Genomic DNA, 13,079 nt, shown 5'->3' with positions numbered 1-13,079 from the left:
CCTGTAAGTCCCCTGCCCTAAGTCACCCCCAGGGCCAGGCACCAGACACTAGAGACCACTCTACAGACCAGAGTCTGATAACATTATTCAAACTACTCAATCTAAGCTTGTTCAGCTGTTTAACCTGCCTCAGCCCCCTCCTACCCATGGAAAACATAATGAAGGCTCTGAGCCATGCATTCCCCTTATTCCTCCTGCTTCCTTATCGACCCTGGTGCTTCCCCGGGTGGTGTGGTATGCCCCTGTCTTTTGGAAATTGTAAGTAATAAGTTATTTCAATGGCATTGACCTTTCCCTGTCATCTCTAGGTCACCTCTATTAATTAAAATCCAAGGGGTATAAAGGTTCTGGTTATCTTTCAGGAGTGAGGATCACGGAAGGCTTTGAAAAAGGAACAGGAGACGAGTATCCCATGTGCAAAGGCACTGGGGCATAGAAGAGCTCTGGGGGTTGGTGAACTAGAGCAGGATGGAATTGCTGGAGCACTGAGTACACAGGATTATGTGGAGTGGGAGTGGGGCCAGCATGCATCCTTAGATGCCTTGGGCCACTGTATCTATTCCGATGACAATGATAGCTTCCATTGACCGAGCACTGGCCGTGTGCAAAACAGTGTGTGAGCACAAAACCAGCCTTATCTAATTTAACCCTTCCCATTGTCCTATGATGTGGGCACTATTATTCCCATTTTACAGCTGAAGCTTGGTGTCACATAAATGGAAGAGCCAGATCACAACCCAAACCTGCCTGAACCCAAAGCCTATGTTAACACCATACTGGATGGTCCTAGGCCACTTACATTTCCCAGCTTCATTCCAAAGGCCTATTGACACAAACATCCCTTTTTTGCAACAAGGTCTATCTCTGATTCACAGTTCACCCAAACTGCAATGGTCCCGGGACATTTTGGATCCTCCCTCCTAGACACTTTTCTCCATGTCTCATCCTGTTTGTTAATCTATTCAATTGACAGACACCTACTGGGGTCCTCTCTGGGCCAAGTACTGCATACCTCTGAAGACGCATCACCCCTGGCCCCTAGATCAATGTGCAACTACAGAAGAAAAAAAGAAAAAAAGAAAAAAGCAGTGGTCTAAACCGGGTCTAGAGATGACTTTAGCTGGTTCCTGCTGGGAAAGGTGACTGGAATAGTGGCCAATTCAGTGATATCCACTGGGCCCACTCACGTGCAAAGAAGTGTTCTAAGCCCTGGGGATCTTCTCCAGGAGGAATACAACATAATGTTTGCTTCCACAGTTTAACGGGAAGGCCAGGTATTTACTTAACCCACAGTAAAACCAGGCAGCCAGTGATAAGAGCCGTAATAAAACAGACCCAAGAGTAGGGGCACCGGAAGGAAATGAGACCAGAAAGGAGGAAGACTTCACAGCAGAAGGGGCATTTGCAATGAGTCTCAGAGGCTGCTGACTAAGCTCATCCTTTTTCCTTGAGGGGGACTAGAACTAATGCATCAAATCCTTGCAGCTTGCCTGAGCCCAGGCTCTGACACCTGATCGTTTCCCTGCTGTCACATCAACCACCCCGATGCCTCATACCTGCCCTTGGCTCGGTGCTGGTGGCTGGGGCCCCCAAGTCTTTGCATACCAATCAATCCCTTCTGAGCGGTGCTGAGTCTGAGGCCTGAATGCCATAGGGCTGCCCAGTGGAGGAGTGAAAGCAGCCAAGTCATTAAGCCCAAAACCAACAACCTCAAGTGCACACTGGGAGCTGCCAGAAGCCTGTCTGGTGTTTCAGTCTGTTCATGGACATCAGCCCAGCAATAAAAAGCAGACCTGGGACGGGGCCAGGTTTTGCTCTTCACTGGAAAGTCATTTGAGACCTCAGAGGGAAAATGAGGGTGGGCTTTCTGGGCCTTCTTACCTTCCTCATCTCCCAGGTGTCATCCCGGATGCCTACCTGGGGAGCAGGCTTTGTAAGGAAAGTACCTGCTAAGATCAAGATGGATCCTTTGGGAACTTGGGTGGATTGGTTTATTTCATACGTGGCATCTACATGTGTAATTATTTCAAATCAAGCCCAAGTGTTCGTGGTGGAAGAGTTGAGGGAAGCCTCATCCTCCGTGGCTCCGGGGAGGAGCTGGATCAAGCCACGCACAGGCAGCCTCCACCGTCATCAGGCTGGCTCCTGGAGACAGGCTGACCAGGTCCCTGCTGGGCCACCTGGGGAACTGCAGGGACCCATGAGCAAAATGTTTAGACACAGGCCCTTTGAAGCCCCACCAGAGCCATTGCAGAAGGGATTCTGCTCTTGGGACAAGGGTAGATTTGGGGGGATGGTTTTCAACCTGTGCTCCTTGGAGGTGCTTCAGGAACTTTTGGGGGTGTGGGGAGGAAAGCGCCAATGAGGGGCATTGATATGCTTTCTACAGTAGAGTTCTACTTAGGAAATTTGTCTTATATATATATATTACATATGTTATATATATAATCGGACAATATGATTCTGCCACTAAGTACTCGAGAACTCATTGGATTAATTAATATTAACTTACCTCTACCGAGCCTTTGCTAGTGGTCCTTATACCTGTTCTCCACATGTCACCCCCTTTGTCCTCACAGGTACTTCATGAGGTACGGGATGATATCCCCGTTTTTTCTGACGAGGAAACTGAGGCAGGGAGCGCGTGAGAACCCCGCCGGTGCGCTCGGCCGGGCCGCGAAGCCAGCCACGCCGACGCCAGGCCTCCGCCCCGTCCCTCCGCAGGCTCCTGACGACTGGGATTCGGTGTTTCTGTCTGCCAGGTGACCCCAGGCAACACGGGGATACGGCTGTTGGCTTTCACTGCACAACCTCCTTCTGCCAAGCTCTGCATCCCACTTTCAAGCGCCCTCCAGGCCACCGGGGGCCTCCCGGGTCGGCCCCGTGAGGGGAAAGCGGTCTGACGGGAGGAAAGGGGCCTACCTGGCAAGGCTGGCCCGGGGCCCAGCCCATCTGCACATACAGCCCGGGCATTTCTGGGTAGGCGCGAGAGGGCAAGAGTGGCTAAAACGAGCAGCCTTCGCGGGGACACCCTGGTTGGCCCGGGAAAGAGCGCGGCTCCCACGCGGACCGCGCCTCCTCAGGAGAGCGCGCCGAGGGGAGCCTCCGGCCAGGCCCTGTGCGCATGCGTGAGAAATAGCAGCCCCCACATCAGGCTCCTCCCACCGCCTGCCTCCGGGACTCCTCTCGACTCCTCCCGCTTGTTCTGGGGACTCTACTGTACTCTGCCCTGGAATGCCCTCTGCCCCCCTTTACCCTGTTTCCAAATCTGACCTCTCCGGTGCCCTCCTCGTGCCCATTCCCTTCTTGAAGCTTCCCTCGAGTGCTCCTCCTCACCTACAACATTTAAGTGGACTTAACCATGGTTTGACTTTCACGTGCGCACACTCCTGCCTTCTCAAGTAGGCTGCACATTACGTGAGAGCAGCTACTATGTCTTTGTATTAGCAGGGGTCCTGGGAAAATCCCCTTTGGAGGGTCTTGGGTTCCCCAGCTAAACGCCACTTGGTAATGAGACTGTCTTTGGTCACCAGATTATCACCTAAATTGGTAGAACCTGCAGGCCTTAGCCTATAAACAGATGACACCAAGGCTTCCCCCTAGGGGGACCCGGAAGGAGGGTCTTCTCTGCAGGACAGCCAGTCAGCCACATCCACTGGAGCCCTAACGGATGATGTCCTCAAGAGCACAGGGTGGCAGGAGGAACACCAGCCCCGCTCTACTAGGTGGGACAATGTGTCCCTGCCGGCAGTGGGGGGAGCTGGAAGCCCTCCCTCTCCCCCAGGCTAGGACGGGAGGCAGTACTACAGCTTGCTTTTTGATCTGCTCAGATCAGAGTCACAGCTCTCACATGCTATCACTTCATCATATCTCATCCTGTTGCATCTTTGTAGGGCCTATGGGGTGAGTTTCACCTTTGGAATTTCAACCAGACCAAAGAGACTATTTATTTAGCACTGAGCACTGTACTTGCAGGCACTAGGTGAATATTGGTTGAAGAACGAACGGACGGGTGGCAGCTTCTGGAAAGTTCCTGTCTTTTGCCCTGTTGAGTCAGGCACCTTCATTCCCGATGTTTGTTGTTGATTCTACCATCATTACAATGTTGGAAAGTTTCCTTGTTATACTGATGATACATATCAGAATATGTATTCTGTTTGATTTCTTTTCCCCTGGCCACCCAGAGTACTGTTACAAGCAAAAGGCATGCCTTTGGACTTAAGGCTGTGTTCCTAAAGAAAGGGCCTAAACACTTATGAATTGGATCCTACTGTAACTGCTTACATGGGAAGAGCTTGTAAAAGTAAGTAAATGCTACCAAATAATCATTTCCCTTTGGGCTTGCTTAAAGCTATATGTCCTTGATAGATGACTGCTAAAGGGTAATTTTCAAAACAGGTAAAATCATCACTCCTATGCAGATATAAAGTAAACACATGTTAAAATGTTTAAGACCTTATAACTAGTTCAAAGGGCAATCCAAAGAATGAGCACATGGATAAAACAGGAATATTGAAATGAACATGCAGTGGGCAAGGGAAGTCAAGTGAACCTCCACCACACAATTTATTTACACGTCTATAGACAAGAATTATTCGGCATTGGAGGGAGACGGGTATAGCTCAGTGGCAGAGTGTATGTTTAGCATGCACAGGATCCTAGGTTCAATCCCCCATACCTCCACTAAAAATAATTAATTAATTAACCTAATTACTGCCCCCAACAAAAAATCAGTATAAAAAAAGTTTAAAAAGTTATTTGGCATTAAAAAAAATTTTTTTAACACTTTTATTGTGGTATGGTTCCTGTACAGTAAACTACACATATTTCAAATGTACAATTTGATGAATTTTGATAGATGTATACACCAATGAAACCACTACCATCATCAAGATAGCTAACATTTCCATCACTCCCCAAAGGTACAATTTTCGAATTCCCAGTTTATCCCTTCCCACCCCCTTTAATCCTGGTAACTGTAAGTTTGTTGTCTATGTCTGTTAGTCTGTTTCTGTTTTGTAGATAAGTTCATTTTTGTCCTTTTGTTTTTTAGATTCCACATATGAGCGATATCATGTGGCATTTTTCTTTCTCCTTCTGGCTTACTTCGCTAAGAATGACGATCTCTAGGTCTATCCGTGTTGCCGCAAATGGCATTATTTTACTCTTTGTATGGCTGAGTAATATTCCATCGCATATATATACCACATCTTCTTTATCCAGTGATTTGTCGATGAAACATTTGAGTTGTTTCCATGTCTTGACTATTGTAAATAGTGCTGCTATATTAAAAAAAAATTTAAAAAAAACATTGTAAACTGACTATAACTCAATAAAATAAATGTTAAAAAATTAGTGCTGCTATGAACATTGGGGTGCATGTGTCTTTTTGAATATAGTTTTCTCCGGATATATTCCCAGGAGTGGATCATATGGTAAGTCTGTTTTTAGTTTTTTAAGGAACCTCCATAGTGGCTGCACCAATTTACATTCCCACCAACAGTGTAGGAGGGTTCCTTTTTCTCCACACCCTTTCTAGCATTTATTGTTTGTAAATTATCTACAGCATTGTTTTAAATTATCTACAACTTGTGAGTTTTAAAATGGCTTGTCAAAAAAGGGATAGAATCTCAGAAAACCTAGAAGAGTGTGCTTAAAGCAGTTTTCCACTGCAGACGCTCAGTCATCTTATTTGCATATTCAAACTTCCTTACATGACAGAAGTGACATTTAAAATCAATGGAGAAAGAATAGACTATCCAATAAAGGCTGCTGGGACAACTGAATTTCCGTATGTAAAAATAAAATTAGATTATGACACCATATTTTGCACAGAACAAATTTCAGGTTGATAAAAAAATTAAATGTTAAAATAGAAAAATTAAAACATTCAAAAGAAAATATAGGAGAGCATCTTTATCACTTAAGGTAGGGAAGGAAATATGACAGAAAAGACACAAATTGTATGAAAGAGATCAATAGATTGGACTACGTTTAAGACAAAAATTTTTTTTCATCAAGAGACTCCAGATATAAAATATTGCATTGCATACAGGCAATAAAGGCTCCACATCCAGAATTCATAAAGCACTCCCATAAATCAAGTCAGAAAAAAGAAAAAACCAATAAGCCAGAAGAAAGGAGGGGGACCTATAGGAAGAGACTAGGAGTACAAATTTCTCAGGAGTTGTGCACCAGCTTCCTCTCCGGTGTCTTTCAGATGAACACTAGCAGCTCAAACCATCCAAGAAGCCCAGAGAGACAGCACAGCCTGGAGATTCACTCAAAACCATTTGTGTTTCACCCCATGCTCAGGATCCTCAGGACAGCAGGCTGACCCACCGCATGAGCAATTGCAGTTTCTCTTAAGATTTTCGTAGTGGAGGCCATTTCTGCTTCCATTATGGAAACCAGGATCCCATTCATTCATTTATTCATTCAGCAAAACTCTGTGTACCCTTCTGTGCCAGGTACTGAGGATATGGAGGGATACCACCTCCTGGAGCTTCCCTCCAGGTCCTGTGAAGGAGTCAGATCATAACCACCATTGCAGGTGCACTACCAAATGGAGACCAACACAAGGTAGGGCTCTGGGATCTGCTGGTGCTCACCTTTGGTCAGTCCCTTAACCTACCCCTGTGAATATGTAGGGGTTTTTTAAGTTAATTTCATACTCACAGAGAAGTTACAAAGATAGGTCAGAGAATATTCTGTCTACGTCATACCCAGCTTCACCTATTGTTAACTAACGTCTTGCATGGCCATAGAACACTTATCAAAACCAAGAACTAGCCTTAGTACTATACTATTAAATAATAGAATGTATTTTGGATTTCCTGAATTTGTATATGAACAGTCTTTTTCTATTCCAGGATCCCATGTTGTATTCAGTTGTCATGTCACCTCAGCGCTTCTGTTACAGGTCCTCAAGTGCAATGGACTGAATATTTGTCTCCCTCCAAAATTCATATATTGAAACCAAATCCCTATACAATTTAGACAGGGGCCCTTTGGGAGGTGATTAGGTCATGAGGACAGACCCTTCATGAATGAGATTAGTGCCCTTATAAAAGAGGCCCCAGAGAGCTCCCTCACCCCTTCTACCACATGAAGACACAGTGAGAAGACACTGATTGTGAACCAGGCAACGACTCTCACCAGACACCCAATCTGCTGCAACATGATCTTAGACTTCCCAGACTCCAGAATTGCGAGGAATAAATGTCTGTTGTTTGTAAGCCACCAAGTCTGGTATTCTCTGATTGCAGCCTGAAAGGACTAAGACACTCATTCTTTCCTTGTCTTTCCAGATTTTGACAGTTTTGAAGCCTACTGGCCAGATACTTTGGAGAAAGCTCTCTCATTGTTAGACTGAGCTCACACATTATTGGGAAGAATACCGCAGAGGTGACTTGTGCTTCTCAGTGCATCAGATCAGGGGTGTCTGATGTTCATCTATGACCAATGACATTGACCTTGATCACTTGGTTAAGGTGGACTTGGTCAGGATTCTCTTCTGTAGACTCACTCTTTTTTCTCTCTGTAATTACTAAATACTTACTAAATAAATAAAGTGAGGCAATACTTGGAGATTATCAAACCTCCTGTTTCTGCTTAAGTTTTGCTGTGGGTTGTTTTTTCAACTCACCTTGCATTGGCTTCAAAAGTTTGATGACTTCTGATGGTCAGCACAAACCCTACTGGGTTGTTCAGCTGAGAAAGTACACCCATTGTTCTTTCCTTTTGTCCACTGCCCACAGGTGCAATAGAGCCAGACTGTTCCCCTCTGGGGTGCTGTGTGGGTGTCTGCCCCTCACCAAAGGATGGAGTATCCCTGAGGCTACTCCAAAGGCCTAGAAAAAATGTAGCTATAAACAAAAATATATAAAATATGAGAAGGACCTGGAAACAACTTTAAATATGAAGATAGCCTAAGGAAGTGAGTCTTCTGCATTCTGGATAAGTGGGAGGGGAGGGTATGATAGGGTAACCATGAACTAGTTTGTTTCCTTAAAATGCTGGTAAACTGAGGCACAAGGTTGAGTAAGGAGAGCTTGCAACTTGAAGAAGCTCATTTGAAAAATCAAAGCAGGGAAGCTGGACTCTACACTTTGAAATCTGTCACTCAAGAGGCAACAGGTTTATATCTGCAGATCTCAAATTCCCAATTCCTGAAACACTATGCTGTACACCAGAAATTGCCACAACATTGTAAACTGACTATATTTCAATTAAAAAAAAAAGACAAAAAAGAGACAATAGGTTTGAAATACACAAATGCTCTGGGGCTATGGATACATTTCTGAATGGGCTTCTGTCAGGGAGGCCAACATCCCACAAAACTCGTGGCTACACTGACAGCTGGTGGGCATGTGTGGCTCGGTCGGCCTCAGGGTCCTAGCCGGACTAGCAGTGCCCAGTTTTCCATACAAAGATAATTAGGAACCTGCCAGGTTTCTAGGTTTGGGAATCCATTGTTCACCCTTCTTGAATCCCTTAGGGGAGGTATCAGGGCCACCAACACATGCTTCCCTGGTCTCCACCCTATTTGTATCCTGCTGTAGCAAATTCTCCCTCCACCTCAAACTCCAGGTACAGCTTCACCAAACAATGTCCTGGGACCATTTTTTTATTTTTCTAGAGCAGAATTAAATTACAGATTCTCCTAGGAGGAAAATAATCCAGTCTCAGGATCATATTCAGTCCAGAATTCTAGTTCCTGTTATTAGCTACTGGCTGACCCTGAACTCTTAGGACCACCAAGAGCTATTGGCCCATTCCAGCTCTGCTTTGACCCGTGGTTACCTCGCACCCAGAAAACGATGTCAGATTCCGGTCCCCTACCTTTTGGCCTATTTGTTACCTTGGAAACCATGAACTCAATTGTCTGTTTTTGTTCTACCTCATGGGGTTTTGTGAGGCATCATTGAGATGATTCTTTACAAAGTGCTAAAATGGGGGATGGGGGCAAGGGAGGTACATAGTAGGGACTCCCTAAGTTCCGTGTGTGTCTTTGGAAGTTATCTTTGGAAGTTCAAACTTCAGTCTGTTTCTTCAGCCTTTCCAACAGTTCTGTATGCGATTTATCACACTGACATCATTTCCTTTCTGCTTACCCTAGTGAGAAGGACTTTATTTCCTGCAGCTGAACCCTGACAGATGCAGGTCAAAGAGAGAAATGACCAGTAACGTAAGGAAAGGTATAGATACAAAGGTATTTTTTTAATTATGAGTAACATAACACCATGCTAATCAATTTGAAAACACTGATAAAACTGATAGCTTTTTAGAATATACAAGGTATTTAAATTTACAAAAAATAAAAAATAAGAACCAGAAAGAGACAACTAACAATGGGAAAACTGAACATGTTATCAAAGAATTACCTTCTGGACACATATGAGATCCAGGTGATTTTAAGAGAAAATGATTTCTAGAATTTCAGGATATTTTATCTAACATTAATTGATGCATTTTTTTTTCATTAAAAGAAACACCTGGTTTCTTCTCCTAGTCCAGGAGTTCATCATCCTTCCTTGGCTCACTGCTGTATGGACAGGGCAGGGAGGGCAGAAAAAGAAAAGAGATGCTCCACTTTGAGTTTCAAAGCAGGTTTTACCTTATTGGAGAGACAGAGCCTGAATGCCAAGTACCTTTGCTTTTCAAGAGCCAGAGCATTGAAAAAGATGTTACTTTTATTCTGTTTTGTAGTCAAGAAAACTTAACTTTACGAATCAATGGCCACAGATGAAACCACTGAGGACTTGGAGTTTATGATTACAAAAGGACAGTTTTCTCACCCCAAAAAGAATGAGAGCAACCAGCTGGCAGGAAGGACAGAAATTTGAAGGCGATATTGATAAACATCAGACAGAGTCTCTGAAGAGTGCTCAGCACACTGGCTCTCTCCTGGTTGAAACTGAGAGGCAGGGATAAGAGAAACCCTGTATAATTTAAAAGGTGTCCCAGAGCAGAGAGGCCATTTGGCTGGCTTTCCATGGCCCAGCAAGTCTTGGAGGACATGAAACAAGGGTGGTAACATAAAATTGTTGTGTGAGTCTTTTGGGTGGATGGAAGTCTCACTTACTCCACACACCCTGAGCAGTTCAGGGAAAGCAGTCAAGCCCCTAGTGGCACACGGAAGTAGTGAGTGAGCAGGTAAGCAAACCTGGAGAGCCCAGTCATAAGGACAAGGATGTGCAGTGTTCATGGGGCCATTGCCAACCAGGTGCTAAAACTGGCCTGGGCTGATCTGTAGCAGATACCTGTGCATGGCAACAGGAACCAAAGACAGAGGGTGGCATCAGGACCAGATAATTCATCTCATACCAGAAAGATGAGTATGCCTCCTAGAATTCACATCACCACATAAAAGTAGCTAAAATTTGTAGGTTTTCTCCATCAGCTGAAATGGGTTGTCTTTAACTAAGTATCTCTTATGGGGAAATGAAGATAGTTGCATATCTGTTATCTGTGAACTTGTGTAAAATTCATACATGCTATAAATGTTAATGGGTGCAAGTACTTCCCAAGCTAAAAAGAAAAATGTTCACCATTAGAGAAATATACAGAAAGCTTCCCAATACATTTTTACAAAACTAGCACAAGTGTGGTAGCAAAACCTAACAAAATCCAAAAGAGAATAATTACCAATCTTTCTTATGAATAGAAAAGCAAGAATCCTAAATATCCTAGCAAGTTAAGTCCAACAACAAGACAGAAGAATAGTTGGCCATGACTAAGTTGGCTTTATCCCAAGAATGTAGGGGTGATTGAATATTAATAAATCTATTAATGTAACTATCCTTTAAAAATGATATCAATTCCAAAAGAACATCTGATAACTTCCAATGTCCATTCTTAATATTAAACACATATCTTAATGGAAAGATATCCCTTGTTTATGGATTGGAAAACTTAATATTGCTAAGATGCCAACACTAACCAAAGCAATTTATAGTTTCAATGCAATCTGCATCAAAATTCCAATGATGATTTTTGCAAAAATAGAAAAATCTACCCTAAAATTCAAATAGAACATTAAGGGACCCCAGGTAGCCAAAATAATCTTTAAAAAGTAAAAGTTGGAAGATTCACACTTTCTGATTTTAAAATTTACTCCAAAGCTGCAGTAATCAAAAAAGTGTGTACTGGTATAAAGATAGAAATATAGACCAACAAATAGAATAGAAAGCCTAGAAATAAACATTGCATGTATGGTCAAATGATTTTCAACATGAAAGCTAAGACAATTGAAAGGGGGAAAGGACAGTCTTTTTAACAAATGGTGCTGGGAGAACTGGATATCCACATGTAAAAGAATGAAGTTGTACTCTTACCTAACACCACATACAAAAATTACCTAAAAATGGAGCAAAGACTAAAATGTAAGCTCCAAAGATACAAAACTCTAAGAAGAAACCATAAGGGTAATACGTCACGGCATTGGATTTGGCAATGATTTCCTAGATGTGACACCAAAGACACAGGAAACTAAAGAAAAAATAGACAAATTGGACTTTCTGGAAACTAAAAAACTTTTGTACATCAGAGGACACTATCAACAGAATAAAAAGACAACTTACAGAATGGGAGAAAATATTTGCAAATCACAAATCTGATAAGGGATTAATATCCAGAAGACCTCCTAAAGCTCAACAACAACAAAAACCTGATTCAAAAATGAGTAAAGGACTTGGGTAGACATTTCTCCAAAGAAGATATGAAAATGACCAATAAGCACATTGAAAGACACCCAACATCACTAGCTCACTAGAGAAATGCAAATCAAAACTGGAATGAGATACCAGCTCACACCATTTAAGATGGCTACTATCAAAAAAACAGAAAATAACAAGTGTCGGTGCGGAGGTGGAGAAATTGGAATCCTAGTGCTTTGCTGTTGGGAATGTAAAATGGTGCAGCCCGTATGGAAAATCTCAAAAAATTGAAAACAGAATTAGCATTTGGTCCAACACCTCCACTTCTGGGTATATGCCCAAAAGAATTGAAAGCAGGACCTTGAAGATAAATATACATAGATATAGACAGATAGATAGTAGATAGATAGATAGATCAATTTCCTAGCATGTGATAGAATGTTATTCAGCCTTAGAAAGGAATTCTGACACATGCTACAACATGGATGAACTTTGAAGACATTATGCTAAGTGAAATGAACCAATCACAAAAGGAAAAATACTGTATGATTCTACTTATATGATGTACTTAGAGTAAGTAGTTAAGTTCACTGAGACAGAAAGCAGAATGATGGTTGCCAGGTACTGAGGGGAGGGGAGAATGGGGAGTAGAGTCTCAGTTTTGCAAGATGAAAAATGTTCTAGGGTGATGGCTGCACAGTAGTGTGAATGTACTTAATGCCACAGAACTGTACATTGAAAAATGGCTAAAATGGTAAATTTTGGTATATTTTTTTACCACAATTTAAACAAATAAATTTAAAAATTTTTTAAACAACAAAAAATCACATCTAAGTCAATTTAAAATAGGGAGCTCTTTCTAAACAAGTAAGAGCTGTATTAACTCATAGACATATATGGAGTAAATGATAAAATGTCATATTAAAGAAGTCTTGATTTTTAAAAAATGGAATCAATGGTGAGATACTTATATGTATAGTTAGGGCAATCTAGTATGTTTAAAATATCAATTATCTTTAAATGAATTTATAGCTATAAAGTAATTTTGATAAAAATTACTTAGTTTCTAGTGCGAGTTTAAAAAAAAGTTTAAACTTCATCTGGAAGGATCAGTGTAGCTGAATAGTCAAGAAATGTTTTGAAAGTTAATGGGGTGTGGAGGGGATAAAAGCACGTTCTATTTAATTTTTCCTGTAATGCTACAATAATTAAAACATCATGGTTCTGTTACAAGAAAAATCAGCTCAGTGAAACAGAATTGAAAGTCCAGGAACAAATCCAAGTGTGAGTGAATGTTCAATACATGATAAAATTGGGATTTAAATGAGGGAAGTACAGAGGCCAGGACAATTGACTATTCAGAAAAAAATTAATTCCAGACAATTCAATTAGTTAAACATGAAATACAAAACTATAAAA

At 42.3% G+C, this 13,079-nt stretch overlaps 1 protein-coding gene across 6 annotated transcripts in view; it reads right to left on the bottom strand.

The window, feature by feature from the left end:
* Nucleotides 1–13,079, bottom strand: part of PEBP4 (phosphatidylethanolamine binding protein 4) — a 228,156-nt gene that overhangs the window by 195,427 nt on the left and 19,650 nt on the right. Inside the window, exon 1 of one of the 6 annotated variants that reach the window (XM_032471081.1) lies at nt 2,513–2,531. The exons of 4 other annotated variants lie outside the window; for them this stretch is intronic. The gene's annotated coding sequence lies outside the window, so the exon portion shown is untranslated. Of the gene's footprint in view, nt 1–1,556; nt 1,619–2,512; nt 2,532–13,079 lie in introns of those variants that run through there. One more of the 6 variants, XM_014554515.2, reaches the window with a different exon arrangement.

Source organism: Camelus ferus, chromosome 31 (assembly GCF_009834535.1).
Source record: "Camelus ferus isolate YT-003-E chromosome 31, BCGSAC_Cfer_1.0, whole genome shotgun sequence".
Classification (NCBI taxonomy): Eukaryota; Metazoa; Chordata; class Mammalia; order Artiodactyla; family Camelidae; genus Camelus; species Camelus ferus.
The sequence above is the reverse complement of the archived record's forward strand: the minus strand, read 5'-3'. Positions and strand labels throughout refer to the sequence as shown.